We start from the raw sequence: 19,209 nt of genomic DNA on the forward strand, positions 1-19,209 counted from the left end.
GGACCTCATCAAATAAAAAGCTTCTGCACAGCGAAGGAAATAATCAGCAAAACTAAAAGGCAACTGACAGAATGGGAGAAGATATTTGCAAACGATATATCAGATAAAGGGTTAGTATCCAAAATCTATAGAGAATTTATCAAACTCAATACCCCAAAAACAAATAATCCAGTGAAGAAATGGGCAGAAGACATGAATAGACACTTCTCCAAAGAAGACATGCAGATGGCCAACCGACACATGAAAAAATGCTCCACATCACTCATCATCAGGGAAATACAAATCAAAACCACAATGAGATACCACCTCACACCTGTCAGAATGGCTAACATTAACAACTCAGGCAACAACAGATGTTGGCAAGGATGCAGAGAAAGAGGATCTCTTTTGCACTGGGGGTGGGAATGCAAACTGGTGCAGCCACTCTGGAAAACAGGATGGAGATTCCTCAAAAAAATTAAAAACAGAACTACCCTATGACGCAGCAATTGCACTACTAGGTATTTATCCGTGGGATACAGGTGTGCTGTTTCAAAGGGGCACGTGCACCCCAATGTTTACAGCAGCGCTATCAACAATAGCCAAAGTATGGAAAAAGCCCATGTCCATTGATGGATGAATGGATAAAGAAGATGTGGTATGTATATATGTGTGTGTGTGTGTGTGTGTATGTATATATGTATATATATATATGTATATATGTATATATATATATGTATATATGTATATATATATATATATATATATATATATATACATATATACACACACACAATGGAGTATTAATCGGCAGTCAAAAAGAATGAAATCTTGCCATTTGCAACTACATGGATGGAACCAGAGGGTATTATACTAAGCAAAATTAGAGAAAGACAAATATCATATGACTTCATTCATTGAAGAATTTAAGATACAAAACAGATGAACATAGGAAAGGGAAGCAAAAATAATATAAAAACAAGGAGGGGGACAAAACATAAGAGACTCTTAAATATAAAGAACAAACTGGGGGGCGCCTGGGTGGCGCAGTCGGTTAAGCGTCCGACTTCAGCCAGGTCACGATCTCGCGGTCCGTGAGTTCGAGCCCCGCGTCAGGCTCTGGGCTGATGGCTCAGAGCCTGGAGCCTGTTTCCGATTCTGTGTCTCCCTTTCTCTCTGCCCCTCCCCCGTTCATGCTCTGTCTCTCTCTGTCCCAAAAATAAATAAACGTTGAAAAAAAATTAAAAAAAAAAAAAAAAGAACAAACTGAGGGCTGCTGGAGGGGTTGTGGGTGGGGGATGGGCTAAATGGGTAAGAAGATACTTGTTGGGATGAGCACCGGGTGTTATATGTAGGGGATGAATCACTGGAATCTACTCCTGAAATCATTATTGCCCTATACACTAACTAACTTGGATGTAAATTTAAAAAGATAAAGTATTGAAACTTCAAACAAATGAAGAATACTGAAAAATTATATGTGTGTGTGTGTGTGTGTGTGTGTGTGTGTGTGTGTGTATATATATATAAAGAAAAGGCCATAAAAAATGAGTTAACTCTTGAATACCTGGTGTACTTCTTGCTAAACATTTTTCTTTGCCATAAACACACACACCACATATACCACAGCGTAAACAGGCAAAATTCAAACACACACGTTGTTTGTAAAATTAGAATCGCATTGTGTTTTCAAATATGCTTTTTCATGTAACAATGTAACAAACCATGAGTATCTTTCCAGGCCAATAAATTTTCATTAAAATGTTCTCTGTGTCCCTTGGGGATTGCCTAAGCATGTGATTGAGGTGGCTGAGGCCCCTGCAGGAGTGAAGGAGATGTGGGGGAGGCTCTAGGCCCTCTACCTCAATTCAATAGAAGCAACACCCCTTTCCTCTGTTTTATATATTTGGAATCCCTCACAAATTTTTGCCTGAAAAAGAGCTTTCCTGCCAAGAAAAATGTTTGACTCCATTTCCATGTTTTTTAACTTTTATACTAGTTTAATTTACTTAGTCATTCCCCCTTCTTTTAAAATTTTTTAAATTTTTATTATTTTTTGAGAGAGAGAGAGAGAGAGAGAGAGAGAGCGAGCGAGCCCAAGCAAGGGCAGGGCAGAGAGAGAAGGAGACACAGAATCAGAGGCAGGCTCCAGGCTCTGAGCTGTAAGCACAGAGCCTGATGTGGGGCTGGAACTCACAGACCGCAAGATAATGACCTGAGACAAAGTCAGATGCTTAACTGACTAAGCCATCCAGGCACCCCAATCAATCCCCCTTCTGATCAATTCTTTCCAATTGAATATTGCACACTGATGTGATCAACAAATATTTAATTTGGAGCTACATATTTAAGTCTGTTCTTACTTTCTTAGAAGAACCATATTCCCAGAAGTGGAGTAGCATGTGCAAAGGCCAGGCACCGTTTATAACTTTCAATAATTTTACTAAGCTATAGACCCTTCCTGTACCTGCTCTTGGGAAAGTGAGGACAAACCAAGTTGTACTCAGGCTGGGAGGCTTGCACTGATGCACTACAAAAGGCTCCTCCACTGTCATCACCCCGTCAACTGACCATTTGTTTCCGAAGCCATGTGACATTCTGGAGCTTTCCTAAACATACCTTTGTCTCTATGTCTGAATGATTCACTAGATAAGACAAAAACCTTCATGCCATTTAAAGAAAATGCAAGACAAACCAATTTTACCTAAGTACATGTTAAATTGTCTCTACCTATCTTTTTATTTAAAACATTTTAATAAAAAAAAAAGCTTTATGTATTGTTCTACATTAAATCTTTAAAAGGCTATAGATCCGGGATACCTGGGTGGCTCAGTCAGTCGAGCGCCCAACTTCAGCTCAGGTCATGATCTTGCAGTTTGTGTGTTTGAGCCCCATGTCAGCTCTGTGCTGACAGTTCGGAGCCTAGAGGCTGCTTCACATTCTGTGTCTCCCTGTCTCTCTACCCCTCCCTCACTTGTGCACTGTCCCTCTCTCTCTCAAAAATAAATAACATTAAAAAATAAATAAAAGGATATAGATTCTCTTTTTCACCCAGAAAACATGAATTAAAGCTTAAAACTGGCTATTACCATCAATTATAAAGCTAATTAATCATTATATTAATCAAAATCTCTGGCTAAGAGCCTAAGCTATAACACCAATGAAATGTCAATATCAACCATCCGGCTTATCAATCAACCAACAGAACAAGGAACTTCCTATTCAAGCCATAATTGACCTACAAACACAGCTGCTTGCCTCAATATCTGCTGCCTGGGTTTTGGGCCAGAATCATACACATTACGGCATTCACAAAGAGATCTAGTTTGCAAAAAATGGATTCCTGAAAAGGACCGTGCAAACTGACTTCTGTAATTGGGCTTATATTATAAAAATGATCATTTAACCACACATCTAGTTATTTATGAATATTTTTAAAAATTAAGTTATTATCATTAATTACCACCCTAACAAATCGAGCTACATTCATTCGCCATAGCTACTGTAGTTTGGGTCAATATTCAGTCATAATCTTTAAATAATTGCATCAACACAACTTCTTCCTGTTTTTTAGCATAATTAAGAAAAGTTGTTATTTAATGAAGAAAGCAAAGTAAGGCCAGGCTTTTCTATATCAATTCTACTTACAGTAAGATATATCTTCACCTACAAAATTAAAAGCTGAACACATTAAAAAGAGGATCTTAGTTTTGTAGAAAATAGAGAAAAATGGGAGAAATGACTCTATCCTAAATGAACGAGAGGATTAAAAGTCTCTTTAAGATCCTTAGACTCTAAACACACTAAATCAGCCTCAATTACCACTGTTGGCTGGCAGAAATGTGACATTACAAGACTTCCTCTACCACTATGGAGAGAGAGATAAGGCTCCGCCCTGGATATTATGAGAAATACGAAGGGTCACTCCAAGCTAATGTCAAGACCAATTGTGAACTCATAATAAAGGAAAATAATTTTACGTAGTAATCAGATCACAGAAATGACCTCTGCAGGGAGCAACACCCTACAAAGGAATTTTAAAAGAAATAAGGGAAAATTTTACAAACAAAGACATGTTGTCAGATCTCCAGCCTGTTCAGAGCGTCCAACCTGAGGCTGCTGGGCAGGAATCTTCTGGGCTGGATGCAGTGATATAACCTGGTCCTAGTTCCAGAAACCTAGGTCAGACACAGGAAATGGCGAGTTGGTGAGGAGTCAAAAAGTCAGCTGGGCTACTGGTGATCTGCAGCAGCAAAGAGCCAAGCAGGGCACATTTAGCAGGACTGAGGAGGCTGCAAGGGACCTGGCCCCGGCGGTCAGGACAGCGCTAGGCAGATGCTTTAATTTATTTCTTTCTACCCACTTCCCTGGGCATCTGTCTCTGACCTGAGGTCAGAACCCTGTGCCTTAAAGCCACATCACCTGGTTAGTTTATTTTTCTGGCCCAATCCAGGCCAGAATTCTGGTCCTCCATTTCTGGACCCCGTATTGATCTCTAAGGGAAGCACATAGCATGGTTTGCACTCATATGTTGACATGTCGGTTCCCTTCCCTTACCTGGGCTCTAAGTTCCTTCAGGGCAGCACCCAACTCCTCCTTGGGTGTCACGTTTCTATGAGAGTTCCCGACACGCGGTATGTGCACCAGCCCCTATGATAACAAGTCCTGTCCCTTCTGCCCCTGTGACATCTTACACTGGGCCCCTCTTTTCTACCACCAGCACTGTGATCATCCTGCTTAGGATCCCACGGACTGCAACAGTGGTGAGAGAGTCGAAGGCTGGAAGTTAGGAATGAGGGCAACTGTGGATTCCATCATCCCACTCTACACAAGTGGTGTCAGGGTCTTAATTTTCAATACTTTATGAACCTTACGCTTTAGCCAAATGTTATTCTGTCATGCAATGTCCTGCCCTTGTTCCTTTTATTCATGAGACTTCCTCTCGGTGTGGGACACCAAAACTTTCTGCTAGTGACCATATCTCCCCTCGACCAACATATAGAACACCATAGTTGTCCCTCAAGTACAAGCAGAATTTCACGTTCTGAGAAATTTGAGCTGCTGGGGTTATTCAAAAGTACTTGCCCTCAAAATCCAAAAGCACCTAAGAAGGCACACATGCTATAAGTTCTGACGGGACTTGGAAATGTATACAAATTGTTTTTTCTGTTATAGAATGTGAAAAATAAGCTCTCATAGGAGGGACACGGAGACTCTGAGCACAGTGAAGCAAGGCTTTACTCAACATTCTTGCAAGAGCAGGTGTCTGATGGACAGGCACACTTGGGGCAGTCGCATCAGACAATTTATCTCCTAGCATGCAAGTCCCTCCCCTGGTTCCTCATTGGCTGAGCACTACAGAGCTTACAGCCTTACCCGGAAGTCGCCTATGCCCGTGTAAGGCAAAAAGTACCCTCCTTGAGGTGAAGGAGACACTTCAGGTCTTTGGCGCATGCTCCTTGCAAAGTCCGTGAAAATAAGCCCTGAAATGGAGAGAGGAAGAAGAACCAGGAAGTGAAGCATCTAAGGGTTTGGGACTCCATTTTGAGGGGGGTGGTTCATACATATTTCGGATAGGTTGTAAGCCTATTGTGAACTAGACAGCACTGCTTTTATTTGGTGTTTCTGAAAATGAATCATCTCACGCCTCACAGGAGTATGTCACTGGCATTAAACTGCAAGGCCCCCATCCCAAACATTTTCTAGTTAAATAACATCAACACTGGAATAAACAAATAGATAATACATAATTCTAAATGTGGCATTCAGTTCTTTGTTTTGTTGTGTTGTGAGGAACAGGAGTATTTAGGAATGCCATGGGGCTAAGTGGTGCTGCCCTACACAATGGCCATTCATCACATGTGGCCATTTACATTTTAATTAGTTAAAATCCAATAAAATTAAAAATTCAGTTTTCCTCCACCCACATTTCAAGTGCTCAAAAGCCACCTGTGCTGGGGGCTACCACACTGGACAGTGCAGCCCTGGGACACTTCCATCGTTACACAGAGTTCTGTTGGACAGTGCTGCTCCGGGTATCCCATGCATCAGAATCAGCGGAGGGCATGTCAACACACAGCCTCTGATTCAGTAGATCTAGAACAGAGCCTGACTATCTGCATTTCTACCAGGAGTGCAGCTGCTGGTGACACTACTGATCCAAGGACCACACTTTGAGAACCACTGGATGTGGCTGATGACATTACATTAGTTTTTTACGGCATGTATGCACAGGGCTCTCAGCCTCAACATGGGCTGGGTTCTCCCCCTTCTCATGACCAGTGCAGAAAGTATCCACACACTGGGACTCTTTGACCTGAGGGGGTATAGAATGGTTTTCCAACATTAGCTATTTTCTTCATTAGGATACAGTTAGGTCGGGGTTCCCTAAACACATCACCACGGTGTCGGTGTGGCTTGTACTCCTTGGAACTGTATGTAAAAATGTGTGTTTGTGCTCATGAACACTCTACTAAGAACATTGTGGTCCCTGGGACTTTGGCTCTGGGGACAATCGCCTCATCACATGGGTCTGGCCCAGGTTGTATAGCCTCTCAGTGACTCAGAGAAGAACAAAAGGACTCCTACCTGTCTTGAGGTCAAATGGCCTTGAGGAGAAATGCACATAAGGCACCATGCACAGCACCCAACACAGAGTATGTGTGTTAGCTGTTATTATTTTTACCAATTCACAATGAGGTCCATAACCAACTCTCACCCCCCCCCCCCAAATTATGATCATCTTGTTTAAGCTAATATCAAAATGTGTCTTCTCTGCACCACAGCAGCTATGTTTTGGGAGATGACTCAGGGAAAGAATTAAAACAGGAAATCTACAGAGATGTTTCACACATAATAGACAAGAACCATCTCTACATAACACACTGGCAGGTGAAATTTAAAACAGTTTCTTCAACTGCATTTGCATCTGACAAGAGGCAAAAGAGTTATACTCCCCGTGGCCAAGAATGGACTATAAGCTCCATGAAGGCTAATAACTTTTTTTTTTTTTAATCCCCAGCTTCTAGCACACCACCAAGCACTAGCAAAAGTCGTTGATAGGTGGATGGGGAGATGGGGAGACAGGTGGACAGATGAATAGGTAGATGGGAAGATGGTTAAATCAACCTCCTAGGTTCCAGGTTATGGAAAATTTAAGCTAGTGGGGTTGTGAACATCTGGTCTAACCTCCTCATTTTATAGACATGGAAAAACTAAAGCCTGAAAAGGCTAAATGAACTAATTGCCCAAGATCACAAATTAATTAATTAGTGACATATATTCCACATCTCAAATACCATCCCTTTGCTCTAAATCTGAGACACACACACATTATTAACATACATCAGACACTAGTGCAGCTTTGGGGCAAATACTACCCTAAGTTTATCGTCCTTGAGACTGAGACTTAAGGGCTAATGAAGAGTTCCGTTCAAGGACCACTACAATATTCGAGAAAGAAGTGTGATCCTTCCTTCTCCCAATATCCCTCTCTGCCGAGCATCTCTTTGTACCAGGAGTACCCAGAAAAAGCACAATTGGGCATTTTCTAAATTTACTTATGATCATTACCAGCTTCCCCCTAAGCACATTAATACAGATTCAGATCCTATAAAATGCTTGGTTCTTTTTTTTTGTTTTTTTCCAATATATGAAATTTATTGTCAAATTGGTTTCCATACAACACCCAGTGCTCATCCCAAAAGGTGCCCTCCTCAATGCCCATCACCCACCCTCCCCTCCCTCCCACCCCCCATCAACCCTCAGATTGTTCTCAGTTCTTAAGAGTCTTTTATGGTTTGGCTCCCTCCCTCTCTAATTTTTTTTCCTTCCCCTCCCCCATGGTTTTCCATTAAGTTTCTCAGGATCCACATAAGAGTGAAAATATATGGTATCTGTCTTTCTCTGTATGGCTTATTTCACTTAGCATCACTCTCCAGTTCCATCCACGTTGCTACAAAGGGCCATATTTCGTTCTTTCTCATTGCCATGTAGTACTCCATTGTGTATATAAACCACAATTTCTTTATCCATTCATCAGTTGATGGACATTTAGGCTCTTTCCATAATTTGGCTAATGCTTGGTTTTTAATGAAGAAAAATAGCAACATATACACCATCACTTAGTTTGAAGGCAAATGTATCACAGCAGAGGTATCGCTTGCCCACATATCCATTCCTCCTTCTTCCTTCAATAAGAAAATCTAATTTCCAGCTGATCACATTGCTGCCCAGATAAAAGACTATATGTCCCAGTCTCTTTTATGACTGTGTGGCCATGGGACTAAAATCTGACCAATAAGATAGAAGTCAAAGTGTCACGTAGGATTTCCAGGAAGTTTCTTTTTTTAAAAAAGGGCTGTACTTAGTAGTGCTTTCTCCATCCCTTTGCCTGGGACAGGGGTGTGATGGCTGAAGCTATAGCAGCGCTATTGGACCCTGCGGAGAAGAATTCCACCCCAGGGAAGGAAGAGAGGGGAGCTGGATGGGATGGACCTTAGGTCTCTGATGACTACAGAGTCTCTTTGCAAGATTTGAACTATCTACCCTAAGAACTTCTCTTATGTGAGAGAAGAAAAATCTTCTATAGTTTAAGCCACTGTAATTGTTTTTCACATGCAACCCAACTTGATTTTAAATACCTTTAATATATTCTAGTTTTCTTAATTACTTACAAAGAGTGGTGTCTCTATTTTCAAAGGTACTCAGAGTTGAAGCCTTCTGTAGGGAAGTAATTAGTGGCAGTGAATCCAGGCAGCAATCCATGCCTACTGGAAGTTAAAGTCTCCACTTAGAAGTTCACTGTTTTATTCAGCACGTCCTGAACTGGTAAGCAACTTTCTAATTCTGGGATCACTCTTCCTTTGGATTCCTTACGTATTTCCTTCTTGCCTCCTCCTCTTTGCTCCAGAATCATGGCATTTGCTCCCCTGCCAGACCTCTCAGGACCACAACACTGCACTCTCCCTTTCTCTCTGAGCCCAAAAAATGCGTAATACATTAACAAAATGGGGCTGTGAAATCACACTTGGTCAGTCCGTTAGCCTGAAAAACCTAGGTTTGAGGAGTTATGTTAATGAAGTTAGTTCTCTTTTTTTTTTATCTGTTCTATACATTTGAAATTCTAATATATACTTAAGAAACCAGATACTGACTGATTATATTTTGACCACCCAATGAATTCTACATGTCTGCATAGTTTCATTGAAAGCACAGATGCTTTTTTCTCAAAGAAGCAAAGCAAAATTCAGGCAAGATTCAAGTGGAACAAGAAAATAAAGATCTCTTTAGTCTCCTAATCCTCCTATAATAACATTCACTTGAGATGATTTTAAGGTGAATATACCAAGTCTTTCACCTGCAAAACAAATGTAGCTTCTAATTGAAGCAGACTGTGGTTTTGTAGAGCTTAAAGCTTATTTAATTTAAGGGCTCTCTTTATGCAAAAGAATACAAAATTATAAATACAGAATTAGGTGAAATCATTTCTGCTTATAATCAAGACATATGCATAAGTCCCAACCCAAGAGAAAAGACAAGATTAAATGAAAGAAAGCTATAAACAGATGTATGGCTAAAAGCCAGAAAATAAGAAAAAATTTAAAAGTCTTTAAAAACAACTAGCAAGAAAAAATACAAGTGTACCAGTTTTGAAGATCCTGTTAAGTTTATGTGGCAATTACAGGGAGAGGAGAAAAAAAAATTTATACACGTAAATATTGGTACTGACAACACATAGATATCACCCATAAAATACTGAAAGAAATGTGCTAGATATTCAGGTATAGATTATATCTAGAAACCTCATCTCTGGGAAAACGTTAAGACTGTGGCTTGTAGAAGTAACTGTTCATTAGCTCTCGCTGGAGACAAAGCCCCTAACATTTCTTTTATATCCACCATCTCTCAGAACACAGTATCTTTTTACCTCACCACTACTGGTAATTAAAAACTAACAACCAACTTTAATTAAGCACTTGCTATGTGCCAAGCCAAGCAGCACGCTAAGCACTTTCCCTGCAATACCCACTAATCTCCCAACCAACGAATGAAATGTTTCATCATCCTTATGCTACAGGTAGGGAAACTGAGGCCTAGGGAGGCCACACAGCTTGTAAAAGGTGAAGCCAAAACCAAATCCAAGCAGTTTCCATAGAAACCTGAGATCCAGGAAAGTTAACCAACCAACCCAGGGCACACAGCTACTAAGTGGTAGAATCAGGATTCTAACTGGGACTGACTTCAGAACTGGTAACAACGGTTAAGGGATCCAAGCCCCAAATACAACATTGCCAGTGGTTTCCCGATTTACAGCTCCTTTTTGCAAAAAGACAGGAGAAAAGCAAACGGGCAGCATTTATTAGTTTGAGAATTCTTTGTTGAGTTCCTTGCTTGCGCGTGGCCTACTAACTGTTGTTCTTGGAGGCAAAAGGCAACACTCAGGCCCTGCGTCCAGAGAAAGCACACACATTTGAGTGGTTGCAGCTTATTTAACCATGGGAACGAGTGTCCTCTCCCCTTTGTTCCATGTACTACTTTTTCTAGAATAACAAAATTGTCATTTATATTCATTTCATAGCTTCTGTATGACCAAAAGGCATAATTTGGGGCTGGGACATTTTCTTTGGCACTTCATGGTTTGTGAAGTTCCATACAAATCAGCATGAATGCATAATAAGAAGAAAACTACCAATTGCGTTTTGTGGAGGCTGGAATAATGGCCATAAGCCTCCACTCCTACTAAAGATGGGTTTCCTCCTGCTAATTCATCCCCTCCACACCCAAAATAGACTGTATATTTCCTTCGATTCCTGATTTCAGGTTCAGGTCCAATTGGAAGAGGCCAGGCCTATAGCCACCACCATAAAACATGTTTAACTGTCAAAAAGAGAAAAACTGTTTGACACCTAAACTCATCAAGCAACAAACATATGACATCCTGCCCTCCCCCCCCCCAGGCCTCTCCATTCCCTAGAAGAGGACAATTTGGGATGCTATTTGTTTGTTTCTTTCTATTTATAAAAATAAGACATGGAACTGTTTAAAAAATTGGGCAAGTGAGAAAAGATATGGAGAAAAAGAAAAAAAATTGTCCAAAATCCCTGTCCCAAGAGGAAATGACTATTAACATTCTGGTTATAGTTCTTGTATCATTTTATCTACCTTAGCAGGTAATTGAAATCAAACAGTACATATAATACTGAAATCTGTTGCTAGTGGGGTTTTTTGTTGTTTTTTCTTTCACTTTAAAAGGCCATCTGCTCTTTTTTATAAATTTTTTAAATATTTATTTATTTTGCAATTTATGACATTTATTTATTTATTTAAAAAAAATTTACATCCAAATTAGCATATAGTGAAACTGATTTCAGGAGTAGATTCCTTAGTGCCCCTTACCCATTTAGCCCATCCCCCCTCCCACAACCCCTTCAGTAACTCTCTGTTCTCCATATTTATGAGTCTCTTCTGTTTTGTCCCCCTCCCTGTTTTTATTTTTGTTTCCCTTCCTTATGTTCATCTGTTTTGTCTCTTAAAATCCTCATAAGAGTGAATTCATATGATTTTTGTCTTTCTCTGACTAATTTCACTTAGCAGAATACCCTCCAGCTCCATCCACATAGTTCCAAATGGCAAGATTTCATTCTTTTTGATTGCCGAGTAATACTCCATTGTATATATATATATATATATACATATATATATATATACATATATATATATACACATATATATATGTGTATATATATATATATATATATATATATATATATATATATACACACACACATATATATATACACATACCACATCTTCTTTATCCATTCATCCATCGATGGACATTTGGGCTCTTTCCATACTTTGGCTATTGTTGATAGTGCTGCTATAAACATGGGATTGCATGTGTCCCTTTGAAACAGCACACCTGTATCCCGTGGATAAATGCCTAGTAGTGCAATTGCTGGGTCGTAGGGTAGTTCTATTTTTAGTTTTTTGAGGAACTCCATCCTGTTTTCCAGAGTGGCTGCACCAGCTTGCATTCCCAATTGTTTATTTATTTTTGAGAGAACACAAGCAGGGGATGGGCAGAGAGAAGGGAACAGAGGATCTGAGAGGGCACTGTGCTGACAGCAGTGAGCCTGATGTGGGGCTCGGACTCACAAACCATGAGATCATGACCTGAGTGGAAGTCAGACACTCAACCGACTGAGCCACCTAGGCACCCCAAAAAGCTATCTGCTCTTAATGCTCATATACAGCTCCCTTATTTTTCAGGCAAAGATCAGTTCAACATCTCAACTTGTGTATTCTAGAGACGTGTGCAAACAGTGCAAGCTTCTGTTTGGTGTAATTCAATGGGCTGTCCTAGGCCTTTGTGATGCCATAGCAGTGGAGATATGCCCATTTGATTTACTGTACATAGGACTACATGACAAAGTGAGAGTTGATCTTCCCAGAAAATAAGAGTTGGCACTGTATTTTCATGCTAACGTGAATTTAATGAGAAGTCTGTATTTTGTTCATGTTTCACAACATCTATGATTTACACCTGGCAATCTCTGAATTGCACAAGCAGGAAAGATTGCAAATTCAAAAGAAAGGAAGGGATATGGCACATACAGAAGAGTGAAGGAGTCACTGAAACACTGAGATCAAAGTATGTAAGAGCCTCATTCATTTGACAAGGAACAGGTAGGTGAAAGAAGAGGATGCAAAAGAGAAGGGGGAGACAAGGCTTGCAGAGGACTTCTGGTTGAGGTTTCTCCTCTCCCACTGCCCTAAGGCCTTTTGTATTCCTCAGACCCAGCGAACAGTAGGGCTGCCCAACAGTGAAAGTGAAAAGATGCATTTGCTACTTTGTCTGATACTAATTGACATGTGGGAGATTTGGCAGATGATTATCTTTGAAAATCATCCAAATCTATACGCTTCTAACTGAATCAAAGAGATCAATACATATAATGGGCTTTTTAAGTCTCTGTGTTGGCCCAGAACAAAGAGTGAAGGTAATCATGAAAGCTTTACAGGTTGTCAACCAGGAACTTCATCATCTTGCTTGCTTTCAATGGTGGCTGTTTTGATCACTTTTAAATTGAGGTTCCCAGGATTCTCTATCCTCTTATTCATCTTCCTTCTTTAAAAGAATTGCTGATGCCTGGGAACTTCAGCCATGAGGCAATGCAGTTTTACTGAAGCTGGAGGAGTTTTCCAGATGGCACTTTTTCAATAGAAATCAAGGGTAGGATGCAGTTTTCCTAACATACATACACTGCTCATGGAGCTTGATAGTCAGTCCATTGTTAACCTGTCACCATGAACACCTTCCCTAATATGGATGCTCTATACTTCAGGGAGTAGGTGGTTTTAGGCAGACACTTTTTCAGGCACCAAGGATAGCTCCCAAGCATGTTAAATAGAATAAGAATCCTTCCAAGGGATACAGGAGTACTGATGCATAGGAGCACTTGTACCCCAATGTTTATAGCAGCACTCTCAACAATAGCCAAATTATGGAAAGAGCCTAAATGTCCATCACCTGATGAATGGATAAAGAAATTGTGGTTTATATACACAATGGAGTACTACATGGCAATGAGAAAGAACGAAATATGGCCCTTTGTAGCAACGTGGATGGAACTGGAGAGTGTGATGCTAAGTGAAATAAGCCATACAGAGAAAGACAGATACCGTATGTTTTCACTCTTATGTGGATCCTGAGAAACTTAACAGAAACCCATGGGGGAGGGGAAGGAAAAAAAAAAGAGGTTAGAGTGGGAGAGAGCCAAAGCATAAAAGACCCTTAAAAACTGAGAACAAACTGAGGGCTGATGGAGGGTGGGAGGGAAGGGAGGGTGGGTGATGGGTATTGAGGGCACCTTTTGGGATGAGCACTGGGTGTTGTATGGAAACCAATTTGACAATAAATTTCATATATTGAAAAAAAAAGAATGAGAAGCCTTCCCTCTTAGCTCTACCAGCTTCTTCTCTGAATAATGTAATAACATTTGAACTTCCTGCAAAACCAAATCTCTTATAAGACATTATACTAGCAAGTTTAAGATCTTTCAGTTTACGAATGACCCTCTTATCAGTATTTTCCATAAATGTCTAAATGGAGACAGATGTGGGTTTTTTTTATGTTTATTTATTTATTTTGAGAGTGATAGATATAGCACAAGCAGGGGAATGGCAGAGAGAGAGAGAGGGAGAGAAAGAATCCCAAGCAGGCTCCATGCTGTCAGCACAGAGCCCGACTCAGGGCTCGATCTCACCAGATCATAACGTGAGCCAAAACCAAGAGTCCGATGCTTAACCAACTGAGTCACCCGGGAGCCCCGGAGACAGATGTGTTCTAAGTGTCTTGTTTCTTGTGAAAAAAGCAAAAGCAGCCCCATCTTCTAAAGTGAGCTGCCAAATTTGATTGAGTTCCTTAGTAACTGGATGTCTAACTAATGAATTCAGACTGCAACAGCTTCTCAATATCTTTAGTTAAGAGCATATGTTTCCAATTTGCTGTTTCCAAAAAAACTGAGTGTGGTAAACTAGACTGTATCAATTGTGAGTTTCTTGATCTTTGTGCTGGAAATTGTCAACCAGGCCCACATTTGAACTCTACAGAAACAGTGTACGGGGAAGTTATTATTTTTTTAAGTCAATTCTCACTTATCTGTGGGATAATTTCCACACCCACATTCAAAAGCAATTATAAGTGCACAGTTCATAGTTAAATATCAAATATTTATTTTGAGATATAAACAATTTGGATTAACCAGATCCCTAGAGGAAAATCACAAGTCGCTGATAGTGCAAAAACCACTTACATCGTTTGTGGGGAATGTGACATGTTTCTGTTTTCTTCATCGGCAAAAACCCAGTTCAAATTTGTTTAGAGCAAGCCCTAGAGGAATTTTTAAATGTTTTGGAAATGAATATTTCTTTTTAGGATGAATTATTAAAGAGAGCTTTAAGATGTTTTGTTCTGTAGCTTTAATTTGATTGCAGTGGGATTCAACTTTTTTTTTTTCCAAAACAAATTTGTTTTATTAAAAAGTTGGTTGTAACAATGCAACTGGGAAAGAAATACATAAAACGAAAAGTGAAAGTCCCTTATTCCTGCCCACACTTTAAATTTTGGCAGGCACTGACAGATGTGAAAGCTATTGCTAAAATGCCAAGGCTGACTAATGTTGCCTCCACCGCACTGGCTCTTATCAGTCCTTTAATGCCTGCTCACCCGATATTTCCAATGAACTCTACTCTCAGGAGAACTTAGCCTTGAATTGTCCACCCTCCACAATGTTTCTAGAATTATCTACCTAATTTAAAACCCTATTATTTAAGTCCCTTGTTTCAGGGCCCCTGGAGGCTGCCCACAGCTTCAAAATAAAGTCCAACCTCCTTTACTGGGCTCACCAAGTCTTTCACCGCCTGGGCCCAACCTCTCCTTTCTTCGCCTCGTGACCTTGCTCTCTCCACAAATCACCTTTTGTGCCAGCCACGTTGAATTTTTTACTTTTTTGGAATTTACAATGATCTTTACCACACCTCTGCCCTTGCACTTACTAACCCCTCCCACCTTCTATTTCTGATAAACTCCTTTTCAACTTGCAAGAGCCAGCTGAAATATTTCCTCTTCTCCTCCTCCTATCACCTCCCTGACCACTCCCCACCCCCAGAAAAAAGAGTTACTCCTCTTCGGCTTCTCTTACAGCAGTAGTTAGTATGTGACTATATAATCTTTGTACAAACACAGGTTTCTCCCTATAGACCATGATGTCTTTGAGGGCAAGGACCTCATCACTGCTCCCCTGCCACTGGTTGAGTTCCTAAAAAAGGGTTCACAGGGCTCACGGGGTACCTGAAGAGTGTTCACTAGCATTCAGCAAAAGGAAACAAAACACTCTCTCTTCTTCATCTATAGCATGGAATATGATATATTCGAGAGTAGTTAGGACATAGCAAGCATTAACAACCTGTGGCCGACCTTCACAAGCAAAGCATGTCATGAAACTCTGCAGGTGGGCACCTCCATGGCCTCAGCTGAAACGGCAAAGAAGGCAAACTATACCCGAGTGTTTCTCCTTCCTACTTTCTGTTGACAGAAAGTGACTTCACACCCGTTGCATTTGCTCTTGGGTGCCCACTGGCTGGTCACAGCTTATTACGGACTGTACACCAAGCTATACATCAAGTATTTTCCCCTTTCCACCTCAGCCACCTTCCACTCTCTCAGCCAAATATCATGAGACACCTACTCAAGAAACAAATAAGCTTGTATGACTTAAGTCACTGATGTTCAGGTAAGAATAGGCTCAATCTTCCAGAGAGAAAAATCATTTTCAAAGATCAACTAATTAACTTGAGTCTAACCAGCAGAATATACTAACAAGGTATTTTTATTGGAAGGCCTTCCAGAAGTCCCTTGGACTTTCTCGGTCACCAGATACCGCCAGCTCCAAGACAGAAGAGATGGTGTCAGCAACTGGACCCCCCCCCCACCCCCCCACCGGAAAGGTTGGCCACACCTGGCATGTCTGCAGGAATTTCCCGGTGCACCTTGCTTAGACGGTCCGTGTTCAAAAGATCACAATTGCTTAGTGTATACACTTTTGGCCTAATGGAAAGAATCACTAAAAACATATAGAAGGGGACACCTGGCTGGCTCAGTCAGTTGAGCATCCAACTCTTGATTTCAGTCACGGTCCCAGAATCATGAGATTGAGCCCCACATCGGCTGAGTGTGGAGCCTGCTTAAGATTCTCTCTCCCTCTGCCCCTCTCCCCTACTTGTGCTCTCTCTCTAAAATCAAACAAACAAACACACAAACATACAGAAGCAGGGCAAGGGAAACAAGGAGGAAAAAAGTGGAGAGGAAGTGAGAAAGCACGTCAATATTGGCGGAACCACACAGAAGATAAAATGCCTAAATAGATGACACTGGGCACTCACACAAAAAGCTTACTGAAAAAAATCAGAAATGCATCCATCCCATCACTTTTTTTCTATTTAAAATGTTTTGCCCCTAAAGAAGCTGAGTGTCCTATAACATATTAGCTATAAAAAAAAATTCATAAAAGATCGAGTGGGTCAGAAAACTCCAGAGCACTTTTCTTCCTGAAATTATGAAAGCCTACTGAGGAGCTAGAAACGTCTTTGCTCTACCCTCACTTCTCATGATATTAGTTTCTACCCCAAATCTGATCTTATTTTCAGCGCGGCCATTCCTTTTATAGCTACGCATGCTGAGATCAAAGGATGGAGAGGCTGTTGCAAAGAAGACAAAATGCTACAGAGAGAAGAGTTGGAAAGGGCTCAAACTTCATTACATAAAAAATAATTTCCAGGGATAAAAACCACTTCCAGAAGAAGCCAAAACCAAAAATAGTGCAACTTTAAACTTCATTTTAGGAGCCTGAGGATGTGATACCCCTCCATGTGGTTGCCTAGGGAACGGGATTCATTTAAGCTTTGCTATCCAATAATGTCTTGGAAATTGCTACCCTATATTCTATCTATGATTGTTTAATTCACTATAAAATGTAAAAGCTCCTCACACGTACAGCTGAAGTTATTAGTATAGGAATCTTTGTCAGGAAAGTGTTATAGAAAGCTAACCCTCCTTTAATATCTCTTGCTGCTCCCATACATTAACATTCTTCTACTTGGATAGATTTTCTTATCCATAATAACCTAATCTTCATTTTGATTGCATTTGATGCAGAATCTTATTATAAATAAGTGAATTTGTCTTGATTAAACACACTTATCTTAGCATATCTAAAAACATAAATTGGAATATTCCAGCCTGAACTAAGCCAGGCAAGATGATTCTGATGCTTATTTCCCTAAGCATTAATGAAAGAATATCCTTGACAACAGAATGTGTAAGAAGCAAAAAGAATGATATTTGGTTTTCTGGACAGGAGAAATTTTCTTTAACTTTTGCCTGTTGTATGTCCAGCCATGAAGAAGAAAAGTTTGGGTGACTGTCATGGGGGGGCTTATTGGAAGTGCCACCAGTATTAGCACACGTGTGTTTTCTATGAAAACACTGCTGGCCAAATCCCTGTCCTTCTTACTTCCTATAACCCTATCAGGCCAAAGTAGTTATCTCACTGAATGTGCGATAACCGTGTCTCATTTCTGTGTCCCTTATGTTGTTAAATGAATAAAGAGCATCTTGAGATCTGACTTTCCAGTGGGGAGAATATTCCTTCTGTTTATGTTCTCTGCTAGTGCTTTTGGCTTCTCTGTATGTTACCACTGTTTACAAGGAAGCTAGGCAAGGCTAAATTTTCTCTCTTCACTTTCCTCTCTGAAACAGCTTATGTTAAAATCTAGACCAGGGTTAACACCTATTCTCTTGAAACTGTTCCAAAAAATAGAAATGGAAGGAAAACTTCCCAACTCGTTCTATGAAGCCAGCATCACCTTGATTCCAAAACCAGACAGACAACCCACTAACAAGGAGAACTACAGACCAATTTTCCTGATGAAAATGGATGCAAAAGTCCTCTACAAGATATTAGCCAACCAGATCCAACAATACATTAAAAAAATTATTCACCACGACCAAGCGGGATTTATACCTGGGATGCAGGGCTGGTTCAATATCCACAAAACAATTAACGTGATTCATCACATTAATAAAAGAAAGGACAAGAACCATATGATCCGCCCAATAGATGCAGAGAAAGCATTTGACAAAATACAGCATCCTTTCTTGATAAAAACCCTCAAGAAAGTAGGGATAGAAGGAGCATACCTCAAGATCATAAAAGCCATATATGACCCAAGCTAATACCATCCTCAATGGGGAAAAACTGACAGCTTTCCCCCTAAGGTCAGGAATAAGACAGGGATGTCCACTCGCGCCACTATTATTCAACATAGTATTGGAAGTCTTAGCCTCTGCAATCAGACAACACAAAGAAATAAAAGGCATCCATATCGGCCAGGAGGAGGTCAAACTTTCACTCTTTGCAGATGACATGATACTCTACATGGAAAACCCAAAAGATTCCACCAAAAAACTGCTAGAGCTGATTCATGAATTCAGCAAAGTTGCAGGATATAAAATCAATGCACAGAAATCGGTTGCATTTCTATACACCAACAATGAAGCAACAGAAAGAGAAATCAAGGAATCGATCCCATTTACAGTTGCACAAGAAGCCATAAAATACCTAGGAATAAATCTAACCAAAGAGGTGAAAAATCTATACACTGAAA

General features: G+C 40.3%; 1 protein-coding gene across 4 annotated transcripts in view; it reads right to left on the bottom strand.

The window, feature by feature from the left end:
- Window positions 1-19,209, bottom strand: part of METTL24 (methyltransferase like 24) — a 170,751-nt gene that overhangs the window by 76,225 nt on the left and 75,317 nt on the right. Inside the window, exons 5-6 of one of the 4 annotated variants that reach the window (XR_006598157.1) lie at window positions 5,356-5,462; window positions 4,090-4,157 (exon numbers count right to left, since the gene is read on the bottom strand). The exons of the other annotated variants lie outside the window; for them this stretch is intronic. The gene's annotated coding sequence lies outside the window, so the exon portion shown is untranslated. The remainder of the gene's footprint in view (window positions 1-4,089; window positions 4,158-5,355; window positions 5,463-19,209) is intronic. 4 annotated transcript variants of the gene reach the window in all.

The sequence above is a fragment of the Felis catus genome, chromosome B2, assembly GCF_018350175.1.
Source record: "Felis catus isolate Fca126 chromosome B2, F.catus_Fca126_mat1.0, whole genome shotgun sequence".
NCBI lineage: Eukaryota > Metazoa > Chordata > Mammalia > Carnivora > Felidae > Felis > Felis catus.